General features: G+C 35.3%; 1 protein-coding gene across 23 annotated transcripts in view; it reads left to right on the top strand.

The window, feature by feature from the left end:
- CHL1 (cell adhesion molecule L1 like) overlaps positions 1-12,372 on the top strand; it is a 315,215-nt gene that overhangs the window by 145,400 nt on the left and 157,443 nt on the right. For 3 of the 23 annotated variants that reach the window (XM_072720415.1, XM_072720406.1, XM_072720417.1), the window contains one exon: positions 10,842-10,990. The exons of the other annotated variants lie outside the window; for them this stretch is intronic. The gene's annotated coding sequence lies outside the window, so the exon portion shown is untranslated. Of the gene's footprint in view, positions 1-10,841; positions 10,991-12,372 lie in introns of those variants that run through there. 23 annotated transcript variants of the gene reach the window in all.

The raw sequence follows: 12,372 nt of genomic DNA, 5'->3' as shown, positions 1-12,372 counted from the left end.
ATAATCCTCATACCAAAGTGGTCCATCCTAGGGCAGCCTGCCTTTATCCCTTACAATATAAGCATCTTCTGTACAACCGTTTTTTGTTTTGTTTTGTTTTGTTTTGTTTTGTTTTGTTTTGTTTTTAACTAGGCTCTACTCCCGATGTGGGGCTTGAACTCATGACCCCAAGGTCAAGAATTGCATGCTGTCCTGATTGAGCCTCCTTTGTGCAACCATTTGTAGGAAATTAAAAAATGGAAACAACCTACATGTCTATCAAGAGGGGATAAATAGCTTGAAATATATATAAAATATTTAATATATGCCTGTTGACTTCTAGAGAGCAGTTCAAGTGAATGAACTAAAGATGAATGTAGATTTTGAAAACAGTTTATGTGAAATAAAAAGCAAGTGTCAGAATGATAACTTGTATATGATGCTGTTAAAAAAATAAAACTCACCTGAGTAAGTCTTTAAAATCGTATGAGCTTTATTCAATGATTCTTGACTCAGGCAGTGTCCCATCTAGCAAATAGAAGGGAGCTCTGAGAAGCTATACAATGACTAGAAGCTATGAAAGACTTCTAGAGGCAGAAAGGAACACATACAAGGAGTAGTAGCAAAAAGTGAATTATTTCAGGGAAGGTCATTTTCCTTTAGAAGGCAGTAGGAGGTCTATTTGGCAGATTACCTCAAGAGTGCTGATCAGATAATTCTTGATTGGTGTAAGATTCCATTTTTGGGACAGACTAAGTTAAATCTTGGTGTGTTTAGACTCAACATAAGCAACTCCATTTGGGGCCTATTGTCTCAGTGTTAACAATATCAATTATGTGAATTAAAAAATACTCATGCAACATTATATTATCTTTGTAGAATAGTGTAAAAATGTGTTGCTTACACATTAAATTAAATATATTGGTTCTTTGTAGGAGTAAAGGGAAATGGAATTTAGAAGATAAATTTAAGGAGCTTTCAATTTAATTTCTTGTATTTTCTTTATTTAAACAGTGATTTCTGGGAGGCCTGACTAGCTAAGTTGGTAAAGCATGTGACTCTGTGATCTCTGGGTTGTGGTGTGAGCCTTTTATTGGGTGTAGAGCCTACTGAAAAAATAAATAAGTAGGAGATCCCTGGGTGGCTCAGCGGTTTAGTGCCTGCCTTTGGCCCAGGGTAGATCCTGGAGTCCTGAGATCAAGTCCCTCATCGGGATCCCTGCATGGAGCCTGCTTCTCCCTCTGCTTGTGTCTCTGCCTCTCTCTCTGTGTGTGTCTCTCATGAATAAATAAATAAAATCTTTAAAAAAAATAAGTAAAAATAAAAAGTGAATTCTAAGGCAAATATGATAAAATGTTAATATTTAAAAATTCTAAGTGGCAATTATATAAAAATTTTTAATTATATTTTCTGTATCTACATTTCTTTATAAAATAAAACCACTCCTAAGCTACATTGCAAAATTATGAACATAAATTATGTGTTTTTTGATCCTCAAGTGGAAACATTATCACTGAAGATAGGTAAATAACATGGTCTTAGCTCTTTACTGCAATATAGGCCTATCAGAGTGTTTAAAGGTAACAGACCCTAACCTCATTCAAAGGTTGACCTGTAGGGCAGCCCCAGTGGCCCAGCGGTTTAGCGCCACCTGCAGCCCGGGATGTGATCCTGGAGACCCAGGATCGAGTCCCACATGGGGCTCCCTGCATGGAGCCTGTTTCTCCCTCTGCCTGTGTCTCTGCCTCTCTCTCTCTCTTTCTCTCTCTCTCTCGGAATAAATAAATAAAATCTTAAAAATAAAAACAAAGGTTAACTTGCTTAGATCTAAGAGAAATCTCATGCCTTTCATTTTTAATTTCATGGTAGTTGTGAAAGACTGGACAAAAAGTCAACTCAATCTTCTCTTCACAAGAGTAGAGATAAACCACATAGTCACACTTCAGTACTTAACATCCATTCAAAGATTTATTTATGTATGAGTAGTACTTGGTATATCAGGTAATCTTCCCAATGATTATGTTGATTCTGTAAGTGTGCTTACCGTTGGAATATAGATAAGCACACCATTGAAGAGTGAGTTTAAATTGTGTGTTTAACATTAAGTTGATGAGACTGAAGATACTAAACTTATGCAAGATACTAGTCTATTGTACCTAAATATTTATTTATTTAATTTATGAAAATATTTTGTGTACTCAATAATGATATGACTACATATGTGACAAATCTTATTTAAAAATTTAGGTTTCTGTAAGAAGCAGCATAATTTTAACTTAGGTATATGAATATAATATTATTTCATCTCCTTGCAAAATAATTAGAAGGCAGCATATATTATGTATGAACCTAAGAAGTACCAAAAATTGGCTCCCAACATCAAAATCTAAGTTCTTATCTACACACATCTGTGTTACTTAACCTGTATTAATTTCCTGTTGTTGCTGTCAACAATTACCACCAGGTTAGTGGCTTAAAATAACACAAACTTGTTTTCTTGCAGTTCTGAATGTTAGAACTCCAAAATCTATGTGTCAGCAGAGCTATTTTCCTTTAGAGCTTCTAAGGGGAGAATCTGTTTCTTTGCCTGGATTTTGGAGAATCCACCTGCATGCCTCAGTTTATGGCCCTATTCTTCATCTACAAAGGCAACAGTGTAGCATCTTCCAATTTTTCTTTCTCTGCTCTGCCTTTGTATCACCTGTTCTGACTCATACCCTCTGTCTTCTTCCTACAAGGAATCTATGATTATATTGGACTCATTCACATAATCTGGGATAATCTCTTTGTCTCAAGGTCCTTAATGTAATCACATCTGCTAAATCCCATTTACCATGTAAGGCAACATTCTCACAGGTTCCGGGGATTAGGATGTAGGTATTTTGTGAAGCCATTATTCAAACAATTACAACACCCTTTAAACTATTTTCTGGTTGAAATATGCATGAAATTAAATGAACTTTTGGCAAAAAGTTTTGGTCCATCAACACATTTTGGTGATCACTGTATAACATAGTGATACTTAAGTGTTATGGGAATGCAAATCTGCATTATGATGTTAATATTATACAGTAAACCTTCTGTAAGTATTGGCCCATAGAGTTAAAATAACTTTTGTAGGGACACTATACTATCTTTTGTTTTTAATGGAGTAGTCTATTTAGAATGTGGTATTTTTGTACTGTAACTACATTGTATCATGGATAATGAATAGGACATATCTCAGAAGATTGTTACAATTACTAAATGAGTTATTTTTAAAACTGTTACAATGGTGACTGGCATGTAGCTTTTGCTAAATATATGCTTGTGGCATTTGTTAATATTACTAGATTCACTGAATTATCAAAAATCCTATTGGCTACATTAAGTAATAAAATTTAATGAAAGAGAAAAGTGCAAAAAATGGATTAAAATAACTCAAAAGGACTGTGTGAGGTACTAATTGATTAGAGGATTAAGATCATAAACCCTTTATTCTTTCAATAAGCAGTATTGGGCACTTAAGATACCACATTGTCTATTAACTTCAGGAACAATGGTGAGCAACTGGAGTGGTACTTAACCTTAGCTTACAGTCTAACTCAGGAAGATTGTTAACAGAGGAATAATAAGAATTGGGATGGAAGTTGTACAGGGTATCAAACTGTCTTTTATTCGATTCTTAGAGTTAAGCCAAATTTGACATTTTTGAAATCTGAAAATGAATGTAAGAAATTTGCCCAATAGACGGAGTCTAAATTAATTCTTAAAGCATATCTTTTTTTTTTTTCGTTTGTAAGACAGCTCATAAAGCCAAAGTGAATGCTGGCTCAAATATAAAACAGTTCAGTTCCTTATGCACTTGCACACACTATAGTCCCACACTCACACAAACATACATATTTTTGCCACCACCATTATCTGGAAACTCAGCAATGATTGTGCTTCTCTTGATATCTAAAATCAAGAGAGTGATTGTGAAATAGGTAATGAGGGAGATAAATAGTACTTTTATGCCCTTTCTTAAAGTGGAAATATTTCTATGACTTGTTAGAAAAAAAAATATTACCTTATAGTACTAGTAGTTTTTCTTTCCCCTCATTTTCCAAAATGTTTCCTCCTTTCCCCAGTGTTTAGTAGACAATCCAGTACAAGTAGGTACTTTCTGATAGATTTCACATAGGAGAGTTTTGAAAACATAACAAGAAGGGTGTCTTAGTCCTTGTCAAAATATTTTCTTGTTGAAAATAGAGAAAATTTTTGTGAAAGCTGAAATGTATGTCAGTTTAATTCATGCCTATCATTTCAGGTAAATAATTTCACCAGGAATTCTTCATTGGTAACATCAGTGTTTATGGGGATGCTTGGGTGGCTCGGTGGTTGAGCTTCTGCCTTTGGCTCAGGACATGATTCCAGGATCCGGGATCGAGTCCCATGTCTGGCTTCCCCCTGCAGGGAGCCTGCTTCCCCCATTGCCTGTGTCTCTGCCTCTCTCTGTGTGTCTCTGATGAATAAATAAATAAAATCTTAAAAAAAAATCAGTGTTTATGTCACACAAGAAAGTAGCACATGTAGTTATTACCAGGGTTGAGAATATATAAATGTTCTTTATCTCCTCCTACCCATGCCCACCTTACTTTTACTTTAATAACCACTACATATGAATGTCCGTCTATTAAATCAAAGCAGGAAGTTGTCTTGTAACTCATTTTAAAAAATATTTTTTCTGTCTCACTTTTTATAGAAAAGTTATGAGAAGGAAATGGGGAAACAGGAAATGATGTATTAGTCCCTCAAAGGTAGACCTGGAGCTTGAGTCCAGAATAGCACTGTGTGTGCAATAGTGAGCCATGCTCCCAGGCTGGGAGAATATTATTAAGTGAAGAAAAACAAACAAAACCCCTGTCTTTTCTCTAACATTCTTAATTGCTTTATATGGAAATAAAGACTAAAAGGTTCACATCACTTTGAAATGTAGTAGGTGATAATATGAATGGAGAGAGGAAACAAAAGGCATGAATTGAAATCAAAAGCTTTCAGAAGCAGAGCGAATTGTGGTGATAATAGCATGTGTGGACATGGACTACAGTTACCATACAGACAAATCACACCAGAAATGTCAGCTTGTTTTTAGTGTTTAGGGGCTTTCCAGCCTTTTAGACACACTGTTCTCCTTTGTGCATCTACATTGTTTTCTCCACTGAGTTTTTTTTTTTTTTTTGGTCTCACTGTCTACTTTTTACTATTTGTCAACTCCTATTGATACCTGCACTCATTATTTTGGGCTTCCCGTTAGTGATTTTATTGCAGTATCTGCATTTTGTCATATTTGCTTCCAGCAGTGGGGCAAAGGGAAGGAAACCAGCCAGTGCTCATCAGGGGAGGTTGTAGGCTCAGGTTGAGGTTCTTTCAGCAAACCATACTGGGTCAAGAAAGATGATTGACGGGACTTCTTATTTTCTCTCTTCGATTTATTGCAGCTAATGCCCTGATGTATCTATCCATCTATCAATTGATAGATTGATCTAAGCTGTGCATCTATTTATTTTGGTATGCAGCTTTGCAATCAAGATAAACAATGCCTGAATGGATTTGATAAATCAAGACTGCTATTAAGATGAAAGAATCAGGACTCAGAAGAAGTTGAGACTAAGTTTAATGATGTTTTTGGAATGTGTAGTTTTAATAATGATATGCTTTCTTCAAAGGAATTTCAATTCAACTAAGTATGTAATGAAAGCACAGAGGAGTGTTTGAAGAATCATTTAGTCTCCATCTAGGTGGCATGCTTTTGGATGGAATTACATACAATCTAAGAATTGAAAAAAAAAAAAGGCCCTTGAAGACTTACCACAATCATTTAAAAAATATGTATGTATGTCTCTCTGTGTGTGTATATTTGTATATATATAAATATATATGCAACACATATTTATTTATCTTTATATATCTTATGTATCATATATATTTATCTCATGTATCATATATATATAATATATATTATATATATATATAGAGAGAGAGAGACAGAGAGAGTGCATATGTAAGCTGGGGTAGGGCATAGAGGAAGAGGGAGAGAGAACCTTAAGCATGTTCCACAGTTAGCACTGAGCCCATTATGGGGCTCCACCTCATGATCTTGAGATCATGATCTGAGCCAAAATCCAGAGTCAGGCACTTTACCAACTGAACCACCTAGGCATCCCACCAGAAAAAAATATTTCAACTATGTTTCTGCTTAAATTGAGCATAATTGTCTATTTAGATGTTTAATATTCAGTGGGATACCTACACATGAATAAGACATTTTTACATATACTCAGTTGTATAAATATATGTATCTGTGTAACAGGGACAGTATTTTTAAAATGATCATATCTAAATATTTGCCTTATTTCTATTTATTTTTGTAGTGGAATTAAGCAGATTATAATTTACATAACTAAATGCACATAGGACTCCATATCTTCCCATAGTATATTGTGTGGTAATACAATTTTAGACTGGCTCATTAGCCCTTGTGAGGCCCAGTGATACAGTATAGCAATAGATTGCTATCAAAGCCAAGAGGAAGATAAGGTGGCATCTTTTTCATGGAGAGCTCTAAATCCTCTATTACTTTGAAATCACCTCAGTAGCATATTTTAAACTCAAGATAGGCTGCCTTTCTGGTTCCTGATGATTGTTTTAATGGTGGATTTGACCATATGTGTATCAGATATGGAAAGTAATGTCCATTAAATGGAGTAAAAATGTTCTTTTAGAGAGGAAAAAAAAGTGATTTAAATTTTTAGATTCTCATGGGATCTCATTAAAGTTCTCTTTCTTTAATAGATTGTGCAGCCTAATAGTTATCAGGAATCCTGCAGTGCACATGGCTGATAGGTTAGTTTACACAGGATTAATTGTGTAATTTTGCGGCCAACCAGCACAGTGAACATTGATTTTTGTATTAGCCCCATGTGTTGTTGGTAAGAGAGATTCTGCTTTCTATTTTAAGGTAGTGTAACATTTCACTTTTTATTAATTATAATTTCTACCGACATGTTTTATGCCTGACATAATTTATTATAAGTTTTTCCTAATTTTTTTTCCAATTGCTATGTCCTTCAGAAACTTCATAATTTCGAGCACTGATGTGAAACAAAGTGGCAGGAGAAAATGCCTTTCACAAAACATTTTCTGACTGGCCAATTTCCCCACGCCTCCATCGATAAGTTGCCCAAGTCTTTCCTTAGAATAGAGAAGCAATTCAGGCAATTCAGTTGCATCTATTCCAGCTATACTGTGAATGATCCATGCAAGAAGTAACCTGAGGATATTACATTTCTCAAAGCCAAAAATGTGAATGTCCAAAGACAAGCAGGCTACTCAGAACAGAGTCTAGTTTCTAGAAGATGTAGATCTCTAGAACCTCATATTTCCTGAAATATTTGTCTATACGGAACAAATAGAGAAAAGGGTTTTTTGCTTGAATTTTCCAGGTAATTAGGTCAGCTCTTAACTACTACAGCTTACCCACCCTTTGTGGGTATGAAATGCCTATTAGGATTTCAGTGGGATCATTATAGCTGGATTCAAAATATGCATTGTTGAGAAAACAGAAAGTGATGTTGATTGCATGCAATTTAGGCCTTAATCCTTACACTTTTCTTGTCTTGAATTTGCAAATCAATTACCTGCCTAGGCCATAGCTACTACCCCCATCCAAGACTCGATTAGATAAAATTTTCCTCCCTTCATATCACTGTGGTTCCTCCAATAAAAGGAGTTGAACACCTCTTAGTTTTTGCCGCTTTTGTTTTGTTTTGCTTTGCTTTGGGTGGATCCTCCCTCTCCCTTCTCCCCCACCGGGAGTTTCTGCAGCATTATAAAGATCCAATAAGGAGCTGTACAAAGTGAGTACTTAAAGTGTGTGCTGAGTGACCAACTGGCCCCTCCTGGAAGAACCCTCTTAAACACTTTGTTACCAGAACTTCAAAAAGGGGCTTGCTGCTGAAGGATCAAAGGATCTCTTGTATAATAAATTTGGAGCATTCACTCTAAAATGAAGAGAATAAAATGTCTTTTAAACTCCTGTATGATGCCCGGATTATGTGGAGAGACTAAGGAAGTGGTGGTTCTCTCAGGCTTTTGTGTCATGTTAAACAGAAATAGATGAAAGCAAATGCTTAAAACTGACAAAATCCTGAGTAGGGAAGCTCTGGTCCACAGCTCCTTCACTGGTTCATAACAAACCACCAGCTGATGATTTGCAAAAAAGAAAGAAAGGAAGAATGAAAAAAAGAAAAAAAGAAAGAAAGAGAAAAGGAAGGAAAGAAAAAAGAAAAGAGAAAGGATAAAGATTTCCTTTCTTAGTGAAGGACTGAGTTTGTTTTGTGTCATTTTAAACTATGCACCTTCTCAAAGTATATACACCACTTGTTTTTATGACATAGAAATCGGGTCATGACATTGTTGAGAAAGGACTGGAATTGGAATCACAATACTGGGTTCTACACTTGACCTTTGTCACTTGCTGTGAGTGATATTAAAGAAGTAACTTAACCCTCTACATTTTATTTTCCCTCCTTTTTACATGAATCTAACAAATTAACACAAACTTGTTTTAAGGATTAAATGAAACAAATCTTTGTTAGAGTGTTATAAAAAAGTAAGGTTTTATATTAAAATATAGGTAGTTTGCAATAAAATTCAATTAGACAATTAGAACAGATTTTAGTTCTCAGTTTTGAGGATGAATATTCATTTTTATATTGAATAGTTCCAGTAATCCAAATCAGAGGTAATTTTTGAAACCATTGTAATTCTGTTCAATACAGTATATGCATGAAGATGTGTGTATGCTTCTGGGTAGAGTCCTTAGCTTTCTCCAGATTCTCAAATGCATCAGTGACCTTCATGGGGGTAAGAACCCCTTACCTAGGTAAATCATCACCAATTTCCATTTTGCATTAATTGGTAGCACTGGTACTGTAGAATTGGGTACCTGAAGAGTGAGTTTTATTTATTGGTTTATATTTAAGAGTTTTTGTCTAATGGAAATTCTACTGGGGAAGAAAATCAATGCAGATTGGAGATCTGAATAACTTTCCCTAATATTTTTTAAAAATATATTTTTGTTATTTCCCATAATTAAGGCAGATACTTTTTTTCTTTCCTCACCATCACCACCACCACTACCACCACCGTCTATTCCTCTTTTGCTTGAAATGTGTAGATAATTGCAGATGCACATTTATGGAAAACTGAAATAGACCTACGCCACAGGTGAACTTCTACATTTTATGAAATAGGACTGCATTAAATGTAATATTTTTATAAATGTTGACTTTTAGTATCTGAAAAAATTGTTAATTAAAATTTTCAACTCGCAGTGTATCTTTAATTTTTTATTCTCTATCATCTCAAATGTATCTCATCACAACTGTGTTGGTGTCATCCTCTACTATTCTTTCAACTTACCTAACCCATTAGGAATTGTATTTTAATAAATACTTTCCAAAGTGTCACTAATGATATTCTACTCTTTATGTCAAACATTTTTGAATCTTGTTATATTTCTGATTGACTTTTTTGGCAGGAGTGAAAGACCTGGTAACCTCTACTGGCTGACCAGAAAGTTATGCTTAGAATTCACATACTCATCTCTATAACCAAGAGTAGTTGGCATCTATCCTGTACTGAACTCATTGGTGGAGGCACTGGAGAGTCATGGCCTCAGCCCACATATTGGCAGGATGTTGCAAATTATTAATTTGGTCTTTGGAGTAACACCATTATGTTTGTATATCATTCCATTTGCACACAGTTTCCTAGAGCTCTTCTTACAGAATCAATTTGATCCATATTAAAGATATTTTGAGAGTTGTCATTGAATTTGCATATTGTGTTCTGCATTACCTTTAATAGGAATTAGCGTTTTATTGTAGTAAGTTAGAAGTTAAATAGTTAACATTTAGAGTCTATCAATAACTAGCCTCCTTCAATTTTTAGACATCTTATTACATCTTTTTGAAGCAGTTTTAGATTCTTTTAAGTTTACTTTTTAGTCATCTCTCTACCCAGTGTGGAGCTCGAACTTACAATGCCAAGATCAGGAGTTGGTATTCTTCTGACTGAGGCAGCCAGATGCCTCTAGATTTTCTTTTAGTTATTGAGTAACTTAGTCATGTTCTGCTGCTTACCTATTTATTTTCATAGTTTTACAAATTAGGTTTTGTACTTAGATTTTTTTTTATACAACAAACTCCATTTACTAGTGAGTGTATATAAAATAATGGTTGTTAGACATTATCTATTTTTAATTAAAATGTTTTATTTTTTAGCTTTATTGAGGTATAATTGACATATAGAAATTGTGTATATTTGAAGTGTGCAGTATGATTTTGTATACGTATACATTGCCAATAATTACCACAACCAAGCTAATTAACACATTCACCACCCTGCATAGTTACATTGTGTGTGTGTGTGTGGTAGAAATATTTAGGATCTACTCTCCTAGTAAATTTCAAGTACACAATAAAGTATTATTAACTGTAGTCACCATGCTGTACATTAGCTTCCCAGAACTTAATCATTTTATAACTGAAATTTTGTACTCTTTGACCAGCATCTCCTTATAAGCACCTCCACCCAAGTCCCTGGCAGCCAGCACTCTACTCTATGCGTCTATAAATTTGACTTTTTCAGATTCCACATATAAATGAGATTACAGTATTTGTCCTTTATTTCTTATTTATTTATTTGTTTGTTTGTTTGTTTGTTTATATTTGTCCTTTAATGTCTGACTTATTTCAATAGCATAATGTCCTCTGGGTTCATCCATGTTGTTGCAAATGGCAACATTTCCTTCTCTCTCTCTCTCTTTTTTAAAGATTTTATTTATTTATTCATGAGAGACACACAGAGAGAGAGGCAGAGATACAGACAGAGAGAGAAGCAAGCTCCATGCAGGGAGCCTGGTGTGGGACTCCATCCAGGGACTCCGGGATCATGCCCTGAGCCAGAGGCAGTCCCTCAACTGGTGAGCCACCCATGCATCTGTCATTTCTTTCTTTTTTATGGCTGAATCATATTTCAGGGTGTGTGTGTGTGTGTGTGTGTGTGTGTGTGTGACACTTAGGTAGTTTAGAGCTTGCTTATTGTGAATAATGCCTCAATTAACATAGGAATGCACATATTGCTTTGACATACTGATTTCATTGACATTATCTCTATTATGTGGCTTACCATTTATAAAATCTTATTGCCACTCTGCGAAGGTGATGAGGCAGATTTTGTTAGCACCAATTAAAAAAAGGAAGATGCAGAAGTTCATGATGGTTGTGACCTACTCAAGGATACAGCTAGTGAGTACCACAGTTGGTGTTTGTGTTCCCTATCATTTAACTTTACATCATATCTAGAATTTTCTGAGCTATTTTAATCCCTTCTCCACTCAAAGACCTTCTCTGAAAGGAACTAAGGACCACTTAAAATTCATCCTCTAAGGTAAAGGGCTCAACTCAACTGATTTTGTCTAAGATGTTGAGTTGAGCCCTTTACCTTAGAGGAAGAATTTTTCTCTTCTCACTTCTTTTCTCCCCTTTTTCTTTACTTCCCAATGAACCAAGACATCCAGTATCCTTGGAAACCTGAGTTTTATGAGAAATACAAAAATATGAACTGGAATTACTGGACACATGAATTTGAACTTGTAGTTTCCTACTAAAAATCCACAATAGTCTTCTGTTTCAAGATGAAATTTAATTATCTAGGCATGACACCCAAGGCTCTTCACACTGTCATTGTAATCCAGCTTTTCAGCCTCATGTCTGTTTTACCTGCTCTCAGCCCCCATGTTCAGCCTCTCAAACTTCACATATCTTGGTGACTATGTCCTGATTTCCTAGGCTTCTCAGTTTCTCTCCTGATATTCCATAGTGAGTCCCCCCACCATGAATGCCATTCTTTTTTTCATAGCTTCATCAACTAAGCCCCATTTACTTACCTAGCTCAAATAACTGTGCAGCTTTATTTATGCATGTTTATTTTGATGCAAAAGATAACTCATGATCATTAAAAAAATTTATTAAATTAGATCATCTTTAATCTCTCCTTGTCTCTTCTAGTGTTAACTTCCCATGAAGTTGTAGATACATATTTTTTGGGGGGCAAAACTGAGCTCATATTCCATCCAAAATTTTGTAGTGCTTTGTTTCATCTAATTCTGTAACATAAGACATTTCTCTCAGCATGCGATATTCCTCAAAAATACAGTTTTTTGGGCAGCCCGGGTGGCTTAACGGTTTAGCGCCACCTTCAGCCCAGGGCCTGATCCTGGAGACTGGGGATCAAGTCCCACATCAGGCTCCCTGCATGGAGCCTGCTTCTCCCTCTGCCTCTTTCTCTCTCTTTCTCTGTCTC

The sequence above is a fragment of the Vulpes vulpes genome, chromosome 9 (genome assembly GCF_048418805.1).
Source record: "Vulpes vulpes isolate BD-2025 chromosome 9, VulVul3, whole genome shotgun sequence".
Classification (NCBI taxonomy): Eukaryota; Metazoa; Chordata; class Mammalia; order Carnivora; family Canidae; genus Vulpes; species Vulpes vulpes.
The sequence above is the reverse complement of the archived record's forward strand: the minus strand, read 5'-3'. Positions and strand labels throughout refer to the sequence as shown.